Here is a 13,548-nt window from a genome sequence, read left to right on the forward strand (position 1 = left end):
AAGTGCCTTCATTAATCTAAATATGTAATATGTTTGGGAATTTTAGCAAAAATTTAAGTAAACTAAAATTTCAATTAAAAAAATTTGCTAAAATTGGGACTCCTGAATGGCACAGTCAGTCAAGCATCCACTCTTGGTTTTATCTTATCTTGTGATCTCAGGGTTGTGAGATCAAGCCCTGCATTGGGCTCTGTGCTTAGGGCAGAGTCGGCTTGAGATCATTGTCCTCTCTCTCTGCCCTTCCCATTCATGCTCTCTCTCTTTTTAAAATAAAGAAATAAATCTTTTAAAAAATATTGTGTTAAAATTTAAGGGAATTCGTATATAAATGGATATACACACATATGTGGATACACACACACACACACACACAAACATTCATATACATACTTTTGGTTCTTTTTTTTTTAAGATTTTTATTTATTTATTTCACAGACAGAGATCACAAGTCAGACAGAGATCACAAGTAGGAAGAGAGGCAGGCAGAAAGAGAGGGAGCAACAGGCTTCTTGATGAGCAGAGAGCCCAATGCGGGGCTTGATCCCAGGACACTGGGATCATGACCTGAGCTGAAGGCAGAGGCTTTAACCCACTGAGCCACCCAGGCACCCCTTTGGTTCTGTTTTAATGGAAAACTGTAATACATTCCCTAAACAATGGGCTACTTACAACTTATGGGCTACTTACAACCAGGCACAATTATCAAAAGAAGGAAATTCCATGCATCTCCATATTCCTTTACTGCCATATTACTGTGGCCCCTCACCACCACCTCATGGCACACAGTCTCTTCTTTGCTGTCCTCCTGCTGTTCCCTTGCAGTGTATTCAATACATTTCTTTTGTTCTGCCTTGGGTGAATTCTTTCACCTCCCATTGCACTAGCCCTCCCCAGCCGGTACACCCCAGAAATTACTTAGTAAGATGTTCACCTCCAATTTTGGTCTGGCCTGGTTTGTGACTCTATGGATATAGTCATGGAAATGCTGAAAGGTGCTATTAATCTCCTAGGTAATTCCCACAAGTTTGTTATTTTCTTTTTTCTTTTCTGTTACTGAGCATGTCACTCAAACCTCAGTATAACATAGTATATAAATAGACTAATTATGGTTTTGATTTGTATTACAAAACCACAATGAGATATCACCTCACACCAGTCAGAATGGCTAAAATCAACAAGTCAGGAAATGACAGATGCTGGCGAGGATGCGGAGAAAGGGGAACCCTCCTACACTGTTGGTGGGAATGCAAGCTGGTGCAGCCACTCTGGAAAACAGCATGGAGGTTCCTCAAAATGTTGAAAATAGAACTGCCCTATGACCCAGCAATTGCACTATTGGGTATTTACCCTAAAGATACAAATGTAGTGATCCAAAGGGACACATGCACCCGAATGTTTATAGCAGCAATGTCCACAATAGCCAAACTATGGAAAGAACCTAGATGTCCATCAACAGATGAATGGATCAAGAAGATGTGGTATATATACACAATGGAATACTATGCAGCCATCAAAAGAAATGAAATCTTGCCATTTGCAACAACATGGATGGAACTAGAGCGTATCATGCTTAGCGAAATAAGTCAAGCAGAGAAAGACAACTATCATATGATCTCCCTGATATGAGGAAGTGGTGATGCAACATGGAGGCTTAAGTGGGTAGAAGAAGAATAAATGAAACAAGATGGGATTGGGAGGGAGACAAACCATAAGTGACTCTTAATCTCACAAAACAAACTGAGGGTTGCCGGGGGGAGGGGGTTTGGGAGAAGGGGGTGGGATTATGGACATTGGGGAGGGTATGTGCTTTGGTGAGTGCTGTGAAGTGTGTAAACCTGGTGATTCACACACCTGTACCCCTGGGGATAAAAATATATGTTTATAAAAAATAAAAAATTTTAAAAAAAAATAGACTAATTAAAAGAACCATGGTAAGGAAAGGAATTCCACAGGAAGTAAGAAGTTTTAATAAATTCTGAAGCTTGGGGCGCCTGGGTGGCTCAGTGGGTTAAGCCGCTGCCTTCGGCTCGGGTCATGATCTCAAGGTCCTGGGATCGAGTCCCACGTTGGGCTCTTGGCTCAGCAGGGAGCCTGCTTCCTTCTCTCTCTCTCTCTCTGCCTGCCTCTCTGCCTACTTGTGATCTCTCTGTCAAATAAATAAATAAAATCTTTAACAACAAAAAAAAATCGATGTAAAAAATTTGAAAATAAATAAATAAATAATAAATTCTGAAGCTAATTAGAGCAAAGATTTCCCAAAAAAGTATATCAGAAAGAAATATAAATCAAGTTTGTTGAAACATGGTCTAAAAGAGTTTAGTTTGTTATTAACATGGTCTGAAGAGTGAATTATTTTGATCTGATAATGTAAACAAGGATTTAATGTGTTTTTTTTCTTTTTTATTGGCAATAGAGTGAAATTTTAAAAAATTAAAAATTAGGTAAAAATTGACACCCTAATAAAAATTAAGTAAAAAGTGAAGATATTTTTTTCATGTTTTTCAAAAACCCACAAAATGACAAAAGCATTGAATGATAAAGACAAATTTATTTCTCATAAAAGTAGGTGTAAAACAGCCCTAACCTCCAGATGGTGAACTTCATATTGTGATATACAGAGTTATATACAAGGATACTTAGATTCTATAACTACTTCTTTAGATTTTACACAACACCTACATCTCTGCAAAGGTTATTAACATATTAGCCACTGAGGTAAACTAGTTTGAGAAATACCAAGAGCTTGGTCATTAATGTATTAAGTCTTTCAAGTGTATTAGACATTCAAAGGGAGCCATTGATTTTATAAAGGAAATTGTACAGTTGAAAATTCAGGAAGTATGCCAGAGTTTAAATTACACATTAAAAGTGAATCGCTTCTACTCAATCTCATGTGAAAACATAGATTTGTTGATGGAAATGTGAGAAAAAAAATGTAAAAACTACCAGAAAAATAGTTTAAAGCTTGTGGATTTTCCAAGTAAATTTTCTCAAATTTTAATAAAGAAATAATTCTGATACTACTGAAAATATTCCAGAGCACAAAAACATTGGAAAAGATTCTAATCAAATTTTGGATTCAAGCTTTTCTATAAATACCAAAATTTCTAAAAAGTAACACAATCAAAACACAAAATCAGACACCATAGACTCAGTTTACTAAAAAACAACACAAAACACTTACCAAACATTTGGCAATTTGAATTCAATGATTTTATGTATAAAATTCTATAATTCCAAGGTTTTTATTACAAATGTATGTATATAATTCACCTGAACAATAAATCAAAAAAGAAAAAAATGAATAAACTCCATAAATTATAAATGTCTTCTGATGTTTAATTGGGAATCAATGCTGACTTTCATTTAATGAAACAAGAACAGATGGATTCTTATTTAGTACATGGATATACATAGATATATTATAGGGATATAGATATATAAATAATCAAATGTCAGCTGCATTCTAAATGGAGAATTACTAATCTTTCCATCAAAGTGTAGGACAGCACAAGGATATCTATGCTGATCTTTATCACTTAACATTTTTCTGGGTGTACTAGTCAAGACATTTTGATATGAAAAGTAAATATGATACAAATATTATACAGGAAAAAGCAAAATTATTATTTTCACATGATAAGACTGAATATCTAAAAAATATAAAGGAATCAATGAGAAACATTTTTAAATAAGAAAATGCAGTATTTAAGTAAAAACACCATTGACTTCTAGCAATTTTTAAAGCTGTATAAAAATTGAAAAAGAGAAAAATCTCATTTTACTAGAAAAAATGTAAAATCACCAGGAATGAATTTACTAAAATAAGTGTGGAGCACAAATGGAGATAAATTTACAACTCTGTTGGATAGGAAAAAGACTTGAATTCAGAAACTATGAAGAACAAGATTAATAAATCTGACTACATAAAACATAATCTTCATAGAAAGTAGGTAAGATACTGCAAAACATGAATTATAAAGTGATAATACACTTCCAGTTCATATGGAAAAAGTGCTAAGTTCATGTGTACATACAGTGCTTTTAAGATTAATATACCATTAGACAAAATAGGAAAAAAAATATAAGCAGACAGTTCACAGAGTACACAAATACCATGAAACAATATTTAACATTAATTACTCAATAAAATACATGGCAACACATCAATAAATAGTTATTTAACTTAAATTGGTGAAGTTTGATACTAGAACATTTTGGAAAGATTTTGACTAGTACAATCACAAATCTATAACATTTTTATAAAATATTTTGGCAACATCTATCAACATAAACATGTATAAATAATCATTTTCAATGAATGAATTCTACAGGTAATCTCACATAAATTCACAAATATATACACCATATAGATAAATTTCACTGACCATTGTAATAAAAAAAAAGAAACATGACTATCATAACATTGGTTAATTAAATTATGGTAGACTTATAAAATAATATAAAATTCACCCATTAAGAATAAGGAGTTGTATCCATGAATGGTCTGAATAGTAGTTGAGTTATCAGCACTGTAATAATAGTGATTTTGTGGTTTTGTTAATGAACTTGTTCAGATACTGGTTTTATATGATTGGGTAAAGTAGGTAAAGTATACCCTAAAATACTCTGTACTATATTTACTACATGTAAATTTGTATTTATGTGCAATAAAAATTTTAAAAATCCAGATGGTCTGATATGGAAGGATGAACAATATAATTTAAAGTATAAATATAAATGGATTATATATTCTGTATATAAATATACAAATATATAAATATCTTATATATACTATATGTGTTTGTTGGTCTGAAGCAACAGGAAATCCCTTTTAGAGAAACAATGCCATGTAGATCTCAAATTTTCTGTAGACTTTTCATACATGATGTGGCATCTATTAAAAATTTACCAAATACTGGACGGGACTGGAAGAGATTATGCTGAGCGAAATAAGCCAAGCAGAGAGAGTCAATTATCATATGGCTTCACTTATTTGTGGAGCATAACAAATAACATGGAGGACATGGGGAGATGGTGAGAAGGGAGATGAGGGAAATTGGAAGGGGAGATGAACCATGAGAGACTATGGACTCTGAAAAATAATCTGAGGGTTTTGAAGGGGTGGGGGTGGGGGGTTGAGGGAGCCAGGTGATGGGTATTATGGAGAGCATGTATTGCATGGAGCACTGGGGTGTGGTGCATAAACAATGAACTCTGTTATGCTGAAAAGAAATAAATTTTTAAAAATTACCAAATACTGCAGGGAAAAATAAACCCATGATTTATAAACCCAAGTTAGAAGACAAAAGCAGAAAATAAAGACAAATTCACAAGAAACTGGAGATTTCATGTATATTTAATATGTACATAGACTAGAGTACAAGATAAATTAAACTATATGTAGGTAATCTAATGATCATTATTGTAATAAGAAAGACCTTAGCATACTGAGAATTTTATATATAGGTTTCATAACAGTTTAGTCATAGCTAAAAAGGTGATAATTAAAGATAGATAGATGATAGATCAGAAAAAAATGATGATTGAAGCATTTGAGAAAATAACGGAAAAAATCCGTTAGCATATGATATATGGCACACAATGAAGATATCTTATGGGAAATTTGAGAGTTATGTATCATGAGCAATGGAAAGGTAATGAGAGAGAGAGAGGTGGGGAAGAAGAGAGAAAGAGAATTAGAAACAATATTTTAAAAGCTAACGGACAAAAACATTGACAGTGATCAGACACATCAAAACACAATTTAAACAATGCTATAAACCACAAGCATAAAAATACACAAAGAAAGCCATGTCCAGGAAAATAACAGCAGAATTGCTGAAAGTCAAAGACAAGGAGAAAACTTTAAAAGAAATCAGAAGTCAAAGTGACACACTATTTTCAACAAATCAGCCATAAGGCTGACAGCTTTGATGGAAAACGGAATTAATGGGAAAGACAAAGTAAACAAACTTTTTGTAGTTCTGAGAAAATACCCCTTGAATTATAATTCTGTAGCCCTCCCTCCCAAAAAACCATTAAAACTGAAAGCAAAATAATGATTTGTTTATACAAATATTGAAAGAAACTATCTTTAATAAGATATAATAAGATATCTTTAAGAGCATGACTTTTTAAAATATTTTATTTATTTATTGACAGAGATCACAAGTAGGCAGAAAGGCAGGTGGGGAGGTGAGCAGGCTCCCTGCAGAGCAGAGAGTCTGATGAAGGGCTCTACAGGATTCTGCAGGGCTCCATCCCAGGACCCTGAGATCAGGATCCTCGCCGAAGGCAGAGGCTTAACCCACTGAGCCACACAGGTGCCCCAAAAGAAACTATCTCTAACAAACACTAGATGATATGAATTTTCAAACAGAATGATAGTAATGCTCTTTGGTAAAAGTATGGAAATGTAGGAAAGAATAAAGAACAGTACAGAGTGAAGTTCATTATTTTCTTCATTTGAGAAATAGCCCTAACCATCCAAGCCTTTAGTAGCCACCACTCTAATTAGTTAGCAGATATCAACGAGGAAGCAAGACCTCCACCAGCAAAAGACTGAGTCACTGAAAGCTCAGTTTTTTACCCAAAAAAAGCAGTTTTTTACCCAAAAAAAGTATTTTAATTAAGATACCTACACTTTTAGATATAACATTATTTCACACTTAGGAGAGTATAGTATAAATATAACTTTTATATGCACTGGAAAATTAAAAAAATTTTGACTCTCATTACTGTAATGTTCACTTTATTGTGGTGGTTTGAAACTAAACCTGCAACACCTCTGAGTAATGCTTGTATGTGGAATGAGAATAAAAGGAAGGAAGGAAGGAAGGAAGTACAGAGGGAGGGAGGTAAGGAAGAAGGAGAGAGAGAAGGCAGGCAGGAAGGAAGGAAAGTAGGAAGGAAGGCAGGCAGCCAGCCAGCCAAGCTCAAGCTGTGTATACAGAGAACAGACTGGTGGTTGCCAGAGGAGGAGGTACAGGAAGGGAGATGTAGAGGAAGAATGAATTTTTGTTGTTGTTGTTGTTGTTGTTGTTAAGTTTAAATAAATTTTTAAAAATGAAATAAAATAGAATAAAATAAAATAAAACCCAACAATAAGTGAATAGAAAAAAGAAAAGGGAAATTAAGGTCACTCTTTGAACCAGGAATGTTAAACAAACAATTTCAAAGTAAAGAGATTATTTGGATTATCTGAATACACCTAAACCCAGAAGACAAGAGAGGAAGAGTGGGTAATAGAGCTGGCATCATAAGAACCCACGGACCTTTGCTGGGTTCAATTTTCAAGAAAAAGGCCACAAACCTAGAAATTCTTGCTAAAGCTGGAAAAGACAAGAAAATGGATTCTCCCTTAGAGGTTTCAAAGATAAATGTAGCTGGTGAGATGCACTGTGGCTTCTGATCTGCAGAACTGTATGATAATAAGTATGTGCTGTTTCAAGCCTTTAGGTTTGGGTTAACTTGGTACAGAACCAATATGAAATCTTTAAAATATTTTCTTGTCCTCAGCAAAATGATCTAAAATTATTTGAAAAATCAACCACACAAGTGATTCAATTGTATTTTAATCTTCCAAATGCATTTTGATAGTGATTTATCAGCATATTATACATTTAGAAAGAAATTAATATTTTAAAATTAAAAAAGAAGCTACATAAACAACACTTCAGAATGGTCAATGGTAAAATATGTGAGGAGAGAGATGCTTTATTAATTAACGAATTTATTATTAATTATTTGCTAGACATGAATTTATTATATTTGATACTCAAACACAGACTACTAGCATTCTGATTTAGTTTACTATTACATCTAAGTTATGGGATTTATGTGTAATACATGTACTAAATTTTGATATTATATAGCTGTCTAGCAACTTCTATTTTCCTGCTAAGATATGTGCGATTTTGTTCTCTTTGATGTTGAAGAAAATCTATAGTGAGATCCAGTTTTCTTTAAAAAAATTTTTTTAGAGATATAGCTTATTATTCATGGACTCTGGACTAGAAACAAATTCAAATAGATTCAGCATTCAGATCAATTGCAGCATATATATTTTTAGGGGATAACATTTTATTAAAAAGTTTTCTGAAAGAGCTTAGAAAAAAATAACACTTGAAGAATAATACCAATTCATATGAATTAATAAAAAGAAAGCCTAAACTTGTTAGGATATTTTTGTGACATGGAAATGGTTTATTTTTATAATATACTCCAAATTAATTCACTGTTCTTATGCTTGTTATTCAATCTTAATATATATCAATATTGTTTGCTGATATTAGCATAAATTTATCAAATTATGTATTAATTATGTATTAGTCAGTCACAGAAGTTGCCTGTTTGTTCCAACTTATAAAACACATTATTCTTCTTATTAAACACATATATTTACTTAATATTTACTAATATTTACTTAATAATAAATGAAAAATCATTGACAAACTTCCTTTGAGAAAACTAAAATGATGGTCTAGTGTTATCTAACAGGGTCCAAATTTGATCTTGCAGCTTCCATAATATTTTCAGCATTCTTTATATTAAACAACCCATCAATTTCACATTTTAAAAATCCTATTAGGAGAGAAAACATGTTTCTCTTATTTTTTGTTTGTTTGTTTATTACAGTTAAGCCTTTGCTACCAGTAAGTTGCAATCTTTTTTTTTAATTTTTTTATTTTTTATAAACATATATTTTTATCCCCAGGGGTACAGGTCTGTGAATCACCAGGTTTACACACTTCACAGCACTCACCAAAGCACATACCCTCCCCAATGTCCATAATCCCACCCCCTTCTCCCAAACCCCCTCCCCCCAGCAACCCTCAGTTTGTTTTGTGAGATTAAGAGTCACTTATGGTTTGTCTCCCTCCCAATCCCATCTTGTTTCATTGATTCTTCTCCTACCCACTTAAGCCCCCATGGTGCATCACCACTTCCTCATATCAGGGAGATCATATGATAGTTGTCTTTCTCTGCTTGACTTATTTCACTAAGCATGATACACTCTAGTTTCATCCATGTTGTCGCAAATGGCAAGATTTCATTTCTTTTGATGGCTGCATAGTATTCCATTGTGTATATATACCACATCTTCTTTATCCATTCATCTGTTGATGGACATCTAGGTTCTTTCCATAGTTTGGCTATTGTGGACACTGCTGCTATAAACATTCGGGTGCATGTGCCCCTTTGAATCACTACGTTTGTATCTTTAGGGTAAATACCCAATAGTGCAATTGATGGGTCATAGGGCAGTTCTATTTTCAACATTTTGAGGAACCTCCATGCTGTTTTCCAGAGTGGCTGCACCAGCTTGCATTCCCACCAACAGTGTAGAAGGGTTCCACTTTCTCCGCATCCTCGCCAGCATCTGTCATTTCCTGACTTGTTGAATTTAGCCATTCTGACTGGTGTGAGGTGATATCTCATTGTGGTTTTGATTTGTATTTCCCTGATGCCGAGTGATATGGAGCACTTTTTCATGTGTCTGTTGGCCATCTGGATGTCTTCTTTGCAGAAATGTCTGTTCATGTCCTCTGTCCATTTCTTGATTGGATTATTTGTTCTTTGGGTGTTGAGTTTGCTAAGTTCTTTATAGATTCTGGACACTAGTCCTTTATCTGATATGTCGTTTGCAAATATCTTCTCCCATTCTGTCAGTTGTCTTTTGATTTTGTTAACTGTTTCCTTTGCTGTGCAAAAGCTTTTGATCTTGATGAAATCCCAATAGCTCATTTTTGCCCTTGCTTCCCTTGCCTTTGGCGTTGTTCCTAGGAAGATGTTGCTGCGGCTGAGGTCAAAGAGGTTGCTACCTGTGTTCTCAAGGATTTTGATGGATTCCTTTCACACATTGAGGTCCTTCATCCATTTTGAGTCTATTTTTGTGTGTGGAGTAAGAAAATGGTCCAATTTCATTTTTCTGCATGTGGCTGTCCAATTTTCCCAGCACCATTTATTGAAGAGGCTGTCTTTTTTCCATTGGACATTCTTTCCTGCTTTGTCGAAGATTAGTTGACTGTAGAGTTGAAGGTCTATTTCTGGGCTCTCTATTCTGTTCCATTGATCTATGTGTCTGTTTTTGTGCCAGTACCATGCTGTCTTGATGATGACAGCTTTGTAATAGAGTTGAAGTCCAGAATTGTGATTCCACCAACGTTGGATTTCTTTTTCAATATCCCTTTGGCTATTCGAGGTCTTTTCTGGTTCCATATAAATTTTAGGGTTATTTGTTCCGTTTCTTTGAAAAAGATGGATGGTACTTTGATAGGAATTGCATTAAATGTGTAGATTGCTTTAGGTAGCATAGACATTTTCACAATATTTATTCTTCCAATCCAGGAGCATGGAACATTTTTCCATTTCTTTGTGTCTTCCTCAATTTCTTTCATGAGTACTTTATAGTTTTCTGAGTATAGATTCTGTGCCTCTTTGGTTAGGTTTATTCCTAGGTATCTTATGGTTTTGGGTGCAATTATAAATGGGATGGACTCCTTAATTTCTCTTTCTTCTGTCTTGCTGTTGGTATAGAGAAATGCAACTGATTTCTGTGCATTGATTTTATATCCTGACATTTTACTGAATTCCTGTATAAGTTCTAGCAGTTTTGGAGTGGAGTCTTTTGGGTTTTCCACATATAGTATCATATCATCTGCGAAGAGTGATAATTTGACTTCTTCTTTGCCGATTTGGATGCCTTTAATTTCCTTTTGTTGTCTGATTGCTGAGGCTAGGACCTCTAGTACTATGTTGAATAGCAGTGGTGATAATGGACATCCCTGCCGTGTTCCTGACCTTAGCGGAAAAGCTTTCAGTTTTTCTCCATTGAGAATGATATTTGCGGTGGGTTTTTCATAGATGGCTTTGATGATATTGAGGTATGTCCCCTCTATCCCTACACTTTGAAGAGTTTTGATCAGGAAGGGATGCTGTACTTTGTCAAATGCTTTTTCAGCATCTATTGAGAGTATCATATGGTTCTTGTTCTTTCTTTTATTGATGTGTTGTATCAAATTGACTGATTTGCGGGTGTTGAACCAACCTTGCAGCTTTGGAATAAATCCCATTCGGTCGTGGTGAATAATCCTTTTAATGTACTGTTGAATCTGATTGGCTAGTATTTTGTTGAGTATTTTTGCATCTGTGTTCATCAAGGATATTGGTCTATAGCTCTCTTTTTTGATGGGATCCTTGTCTGGTTTTGGGATCAAGGTGATGCTGGCCTCATAAAATGAGTTTGGAAGTTTTCCTTCCATTTCTATTTTTTGGAACAGTTTCAGGAGAATAGGAATTAGTTCTTCTTTAAATGTTTGGTAGAATTCCCCCGGGAAGCCGTCTGGCCCTGGGCTTTTGTTTGTTTGGAGATTTTTAATGACTGTTTCAATCTCCTTAGTGGTTTCTACTTCTTCCTGGTTCAGTTGTGGTAGTTTATATGTTTCTAGGAATGCATCCATTTCTTCCAAATTGTCAATTTTGTTGGCGTAGAGTTGCTCATAGTATGTTCTTATAATAGTTTGTATTTCTTTGGTGTTAGTTGTGATCTCTCCTCTTTCATTCATGATTTTATTTATTTGGGTCCTTTCTCTTTTCTTTTTGATAAGTCGGGCCAGGGGTTTATCAATTTTATTAATTCTTTCAAAGAACTAGCTTCTAGTTTCGTTGATTTGCTCTATTGTTTTTTTGGTTTCTATTTCATTGATTTCTGCTCTGATCTTTATGATTTCTCTTCTCCTGCTGGGCATAGGGTTTCTTTCTTGTTCTTTCTCCAGCTCCTTTAGGTGTAGGTTTAGGTTGTGTACCTGAGACCTTTCTTGTTTCTTGAGAAAGGCTTGTACCGCTATATATTTTCCTCTCAGGACTGCCTTTGTTTTGTCCCACAGATTTTGAACCGTTGTATTTTCATTGTCATTTGTTTCCATGATTTTTTTCAATTCTTCTTTAATTTCCCGGTTGACCCATTCATTCTTTAGAAGGATGCTGCTTAGTCTCCATGTATTTGGGTTCTTTTCAAACTTCCTTTTGTGGTTGAGTTCTAGCTTTAGAGCATTGTGGTCTGAAAATATGCAGGGAATGATCCCAATCTTTTGATACTGGTTGAGTCCTGATTTAGGACTGAGGATGGGATCTATTCTGGAGAATGTTCCATGTGCACTAGAGAAGAATGTGTATTCTGTTGCTTTGGGATGAAATGTTCTGAATATATCTGTGATTTCCATCTGGTCCAGTGTGTCGTTTAAGGCCTTTATTTCCTTGTTGATCTTTTGCTTGGATGATCTGCCCATTTCAGTGAGGGGAGTGTTAAAGTCCCCTACTATTATTGTATGTGTTTCTTTGATTTTGTTATTAATTGGTTTATATAGTTGGCTGCTCCCACGGTGGGGGCATAGATATTTAAAATTGTTAGATCTTCTTGTTGGACAGACCCTTTGAGTATGATATAGTGTCCTTTCTCATCTATTATTATAGTCTTTGGCTTAAAATCTAATTGATCTGATATAAGGATTGCCACTCCTGCTTTCTTCTGATGTCCATTAGCATGGTAGATTCTTTTCCGCCCCCTCACTTTAAATCTGGAGGTGTCCTTGGGCTTAAAATGAGTTTCTTGGAGGCAACATATAGATGGGTTTTGTTTTTTTATCCATTCTGACACCCTGTGTCTTTTGATTGGGGCATTTAGCCCATTCACATTCAGGGTAACTATTGAAAGATATGAATTTAGTGCCATTGTATTGCCTATAAGGTGACTGTTATTGTATATTGTCTCTTTTCCTTTCTGATCTACCTCTTGTAGGCTCTCTCTTTGCTTAGAGGACCCCTTTCACTATTTCCTGTAGAGCTGGTTTGGTGTTTGCAAATTCTTTCAGTTTTTGTTTGTCCTGGAAGCTTTTACTCTCTCCTTCTATTTTCAATGATAGCCTAGCTGGATATAGTATTCTTGGCTGCATATTTTTCTCGTTTAGTGCTCTGAAAATATCATGCCAGCTCTTTCTGGCCTGCCAGGTCTCTGTGGATAAGTCAGCTGCCAATCTAATACTTTTACCATTGTATGTTACAGACTTCTTTTCCCGGGCTGCTTTCAGGATTTTCTCTTTGTCACTAAGTCTTGTAAATTTTACTATTAGGTGACGGGGTGTGGGCCTATTCTTATTGATTTTGAGGGGCATTCTCTGAACCTCCTGAATTTTGATGCTCGTTCCCTTTGCCATATTGGGGAAATTCTCCCCAATAATTCTCTCCAGTATACCTTCTGCTCCCCTCTCTCTTTCTTCTTCTTCTGGAATCCCAATTATTCTAATGTTGTTTCGTCTTATGGTGTCACTTATCTCTCAAATTCTCCCCTCGTGGTCCAGTAGCTGTTTGTCCCTCTTTTGTTCAGCTTCTTTATTCTCTGTCATTTGGTCTTCTATATCACTAATTCTTTTTTCTGCCTCATTTATCCTAGCAGTGAGAGCCTCCATTTTTTATTGCACCTCATTAATAGCTTTTTTGATTTCAACTTGGTTAGATTTTAGTTCTTTTATTTCTCCAGAAAGGGCT

This window comes from Mustela putorius, unplaced genomic scaffold (genome assembly GCF_011764305.1).
Source record: "Mustela putorius furo isolate JIRA1106 unplaced genomic scaffold, ASM1176430v1.1 tig00000695_pilon_pilon_pilon, whole genome shotgun sequence".
Classification (NCBI taxonomy): Eukaryota; Metazoa; Chordata; class Mammalia; order Carnivora; family Mustelidae; genus Mustela; species Mustela putorius.